The following is a 6,000-nucleotide window of genomic DNA, read 5'->3' as shown; positions in this document are numbered from 1 at the left end:
TTCATTGCTACTGACTTCAGTACATTTGCATCAAGGACAGATGTCTACTACAAATGTCCATGTTTGTTTTCTGCAAAGCAAAGGAAAATATCATACGCGATAAAAATTAGTTTGATGTGGGTGTCCTCTAAGCAATGACCGGACAGAACAGAACTTTTTCATCAGAATGATAACATGCTTGTAGGGTCAGATTCTCTTATTATTCTTACTAGTGTAAAGTGGAAGTAATCTGCAAAAGTCAATAGAGGAAAACTGCTGTACAACATGCACAAACAATCACAAATCAGGTCTGTTGCAGCTCTGAGGTGCATAATAAATTCCTTGCAGGTCAAATTGCCTGTTAAGATAAATACCTTATTTATAATGCAGTATTTTATTTAGAAAATTAAAACTAAACCAAGACATTTCCATTTAAATCAGGCATTATATCTATACAGTCAGAAGTCTATCATTTCTCAAATATTCTGCAATCTATTGGTACAACCTTATTCATTTACTGTATAAGGAAATATGAATTTTTGTCAGTCATATATCAGTCGAATTTAAAGTTAAATTTTGTGTACCATTTTTCCTCAGGTCTTCAAATGTTTTAGGGTCTAATTCCTATTGTTCTCAACACCTTTAAGGGTCTGGAATTTAGTGGATATATTCAGGTTTTCCCATAGTTTCCTTCAACCATCAAATTCACTAGTTGGTAAGTCGGTATGTGCATTTTTTAATTATACAGATAAGTAACTTTCTCCTCTTCTCAGACTTGTGAAAACTGAAGGGAGTTCCATTTTAGTGTTGTAAAACCTGATTAAGTGAAAGGAAAATTAGATGCAGGTTGTCTCCTTTCCTAGGTTCCCTCCAAACTCATCTGTCTCTGCCTTGATTTTTACAACTATATTAAAAATACAGTTAAAATGAAGTATAAACCAAAAAAAATCTATTTATAATTCACTTTTAGGAACCAAGATTTAGAGAAAATGGAAACAGTCTAATCAAGAGGATCAGAAAAGTTGTCTCTCAGTTTTATGAAATTTTAGAAAACCTAATAAAATTAGGAAATGAATAATATTAGGAGTTGCATGGATGGTCCAGAACCTGAAACAGTTTAGAACAAATAACAATTAATACTCACCTCTGTATGTAAATGTTATCTTCTGTTATGAAAATAAAGGTTATATTTCAAAATGCTCTCGAGCTTAGCAAAAACCTTAGCTACACAGATGTCTTCCAAGTGAAGAAGACAACACTGGGTGTGTCAGCGAAGAACATACATCTGCAAACCACAGACGCCGCAGTACACCCAGCCATGAGTCGATTTACCCAGCTGGCAGAAAGCAAAGTTCAACTCAAGACCGAAACTGCCAAACAAAATTATTCTGGTTCAAATAGATAGTTCCAGACCTGAAGCTGTCCCCAAACTGTTCCCAGATGTCTTAACCCTAGTCAGACGTTTCATTACGGAGCCATGCTGCGAGCCCTCTCGGGCTTGTTTATTCAGGGCTCCGGCGGGGGAGATGAATTCCAGCAGCTTGGAAGGGGACAACTGGAGAGGCAGATGAGGCACTGAGCTGCTCCAGGACTTTCCAGTTTAGATTTCACTAGAACCGAGGCAAGTTTTTAGGGAAAGATAATAATACTTAGGCATGTGTTCACACAGAGAATGGTTCCAAAAGCCTTTAAATTACATTATTCCTGTGCATTTCAATTACATTATTCTTGTAAGGAGACAGCTAATGGCTGAGTTATGAAATCCTTCTCTGGTACATATATAGGAAAATACCCCACACAATAAGACGAGACTGTGTATTACAGCACTGGTATTAATAACCATCTCTACCTTTATCACATACGATCCGAAGCATGACTGTTCTTTCCTGGTGAGAACTAGTCATTAAATCAGTGTAGTGTTTCCTTCAAATAAATAAGCATACCTTATTTCAGGCAGTTGTCCTGCAATTGCTTAATGATCATCATATTGAAGTAAGATTAACATTTCTGAAGTGCAAATAGATTCCATATAAATTTTACTCAGTTCTTAAACTTGCAATAAAACGATGTTTTCAAATGGATCTGAACTATTAGTACAGGTAATGATGGACCTGGCAGAGAAATGAAAGGATCCAAAAGTTAATTTGTGTTTTTCAATTGATACATATATTTCCTCTATCTCTATATCTTGGAAAATGTCTGTATTATGTATTTCTACAATGCCTGTCCCAGTTGCTGTTCTGGGTGACCATCTGGAACAATGGTTGCTGTTACTGGGAGTTATCTCCTGCACACGCCCTCTTTCACCACTGTGCAAGGAAAATGCACAAAACCAAGCTGATGGTTAATGTATGGAAAGATCTGCAGGATTTCAGTGGTACCCAGACTTATGTTTCCTTAAAGATGTTTGGACTGAATTGCAGTCAATAATATTGGGGATTTTTTTTTTCCACAGTGAACTTCTGTCCAAATAAAGTGTTTTCTCAAAAAGAGGCAAATCTCAAGGTTTTTTGAAGGAATTGGAAAGGCAGGCTAAAAAAAGTTGAGTATCTGACTATTCCAAAGTACTTCAGAGGCTTCATCAGGAAACCTTTGCTATTTGTTTAATGCAATACTTGCATTCAAATGCTTTTTGTAAAATATATTCCCAAATGTAGGGGTAAGAATTATTAAAATTATTGACAAGGATGACACATTGTCTTGTATTTTCAAGACTGTGGGATGCATAGATTGTTTAACCTGATTCAGAACATCTATCTATACCTATAGGTATTGTTACTGTAAGTTTGAAAAAAAGAAAAAATACAGTTAATATTTAATGCGGTGAGAAAATTTGTTCTTTTTCAAAATGGATATGATTCCTTCTATTGTGGGCAAAATAAAATAGCACAATCAATGCAAATAGTGACCGTTTGAGATTTTAAGAGCAACCACTACCGTTAGGGTAGGGAAAGTCAATCACTACATGCATGATGAATGGCATCTGGCCTTACATGTCAGTAAGGTTTGCCAAACACCAGCGCTTTGGTATTAAAATAAAAAGGGAAACTTGTGCAGAGATGGTGGATTGCACTTTTGTTAGCTACTAACTTAAAAATGCGTCTCCTGAGACCCCAGGAGACCTCGGTGGGTAGAACATTCATTCTGTACTGCCCTGCAGACACCATGGGGACGGGAGTTATGAGGAGGGTGTCTAAACTGGAGTAAACAGGAGTGTTTCCGGATTCCTGGGTCTGGATGCCCATGTAAGTTTGCATCCTGACAGTGTGTCAGGATGAGGCCATGGTGCCTACCATTTCCCTGGGTATTCTTTTATAAGGAGCCCTGCAGGGGCAGGTTTGCAGGTTGTGGTGTGGCACTGCCTTAGAAAAAAATAACCTGGAGTATGCACCGGCTTTGCAGCTGAGGCTGAGCTATCAAGACCAACCTTTATTTAAATGAATTAAGGACTTTGTAAAGGCCCCTGCTAAGCTGGGAGCCTGATGTAATGATCCAGCCATATGTCTGGCTGTCAGCGAGTCCCAACTTCTGATCTGGGCTTTGATGCTCGTGGCCTCTGCGGTCTTGAGGAAGTTGCTTCTGTGCTCTGTGCCTGCAGAAAGGAACAGTGATACTCCTCCTCCTCCTTCTCCTCCTCCTCCTCACTGAGAGGTTATGCAAATTCATTAGTGACTGTTTGTGAAGGGCTTTGAAGTAGAAAATCACTCCATAATTGCTAAGTATTATTTAATAGCTCTTTTATAGTAGGCATTTCCTTTTGAATTACCCTGCTTGATGTTTCATTAAAATGACATCATGCTCACTTGCAAATTATAGTGGCAGGTCATGTGCTTGCCAGTATAATGAAGCATGAAGAATTATAGACATCCCCCCTAAATAAATTAATCTGCAAGAAGTTATCACTACTGGGGTCAGACTGTAGGTCTCTAGTTTCTCACATCCATGACACTAGCCATATACTGATTCTCGTTTATTTTTATTGATTTTTGTAACATTAATTTGTAACTGCTCTTTTCATCAATACCATCCAGGGCTTTTTTTTCTTCTCAGATTAAATAATATTATTAGACTGTGCGTGATCTATAAATTAAATACCAGAGGTCAAAACAGAACTATCATTTACAGTAAGTGCACTCTGTGCAAGACCAGCAAACAAAGAAGGAGAAGATTACAAGAAAGAAAAAAATAAAGTCATGGACTTTGCATTGTCATGGGGCAAGAACAATCTTTTGGCCCTTACGCTGTAATTTTATGGAGGTGGGCGTAGGACTGCTGGGCAGGCACCATCTCAAACTTCTGGTCCAGTGCGTTTCGTGGTTTGGAGTCTAGGGCTGTGTCTGCCCTGCTGGATGAGAGTGCCTGGTGCTCTTATCCCCCAAATACAGCCCATCCGGGGAGTCCCAAGTCCCTCCACGTGTATCCAGATCTTCGCCTGAAAGAGCTCCTACACAGTTACGGGGTAGGACTCAGACCTGGGCGCGATGTGCAGCGATGTGGGGCCGGGGCGAGCATCTGGGAGCTGGGACTTTGGAAAGCACCATGTGTCCCACGGCTGGAGACATATCACGATGCCAGTGGCACTGGGAGATAGGGCCTTTTGTAATTAAGAGAGCAACAAGGTTTTTCTAATACAAGCATGGCTATGCTACTTCGACTCAATTATTTATTTCAAGATGTCCAACCTTACCTAGCACTTTAAAAAAGTGAGTATTATTTTTAGTTCATATCTCTGTCATACTTGCACCACATCTTAGGATAATAACTCAAAAGAACAGAGTTCTATTAGGCTATTAGGAAGCGAAAACCATTTATTGGACTCATAAAAATGGGCTTTTGGCATGTGAGTTTATTACTCTTTGGAACCATTTTTGGCGCATAAGTAGGAAGCATCTTCAAGTTATTGCTTTACAAACATGAGTTTCTATAAATAACTATAAAACTAGGAAACCTTTCAGGAGAAATATAACATAAAGATATAGAAATAAAGCATGTGCTTTTGCATACTTCTAAATTTTTTTTACTATTTCATTATAAGGTTTATATGTAGTAGGACAAAGAGTAACTGTCAATGTCTGTGTTCTCAACAAAAGGGAACATAACAGGGAAATAATTTCACTTTGGATAAAAAGGCACATACTTGGGACCTGCATTCCCCAAATGAAAACTGATATTCAGGAGAGATAGCAAAACTTAATGTTCTGGAGAGCAGAACACGCTGCTAAGTGTCTATGGCACCAGTGAAGTGGGAAAATGTCTGGACATGTTATTTGCCAAATAACTGTTATTTGTGAAGGAATTACTCCAAACTCATATCCTACTGCTTTGGCACACTGAGTGATCCAATAAATGAAGACAGATGCTGACCCTGGCCTTGATCTACTGTATGTAATTAAAAAAAGGATCTTAAAGAACATTTTCCTAATAATTTAAATTTTATTTTTTTTTAACTTTCAGTGTTAGAGTGTACCATTCTTGCTATCCCTAACTAGTCTGTTGTTTTTTTTTTTAAATGGAAACCCACTGACATCCAGAGAAAAATGGAAGAAACAGTGAAGCTGGGAAATGTAAAAGTGAAATTTTAATTTTATTTTCTGAGCTGTAAAAGAAAAGGTGGATGAGCATAAAACCAAGAAACAAATTAAAATAATAGATTCAGATACTCATTCATATTCCATTACTACAATTAACTTTTGCTCCCTCAAATCACAAAGGTGAGTTGAGTATTACCCTCTCAGCAGGGGAGAAAACCAATGACAGAAAGAGAGAGAAAGAAGCATTTCGGAGTGTTCAAATGAAAACCTTGCATCCTTAGATGGTCCAACACAGCTGGCCACTTTCCTTTCTCAGAGAAAAAGCCTTTCACATATGGCTCCTCTAGGAAATGAGTTTCCCTCCAATGACTAATCTCCTCTATAGCCGAAGAGACCACCCTCTCTGCAGGCTGCTGGCAGCGGTGGCATCCAGAGCGCTCAGGAGCCTGAGACTTCTTTTGGCTGTCAGAAGTAAGAACTCATTGGATAA

This window comes from Buteo buteo, chromosome 25 (genome assembly GCF_964188355.1).
Source record: "Buteo buteo chromosome 25, bButBut1.hap1.1, whole genome shotgun sequence".
Lineage (NCBI taxonomy): Eukaryota > Metazoa > Chordata > Aves > Accipitriformes > Accipitridae > Buteo > Buteo buteo.
This window is presented reverse-complemented; position numbering follows the sequence as displayed.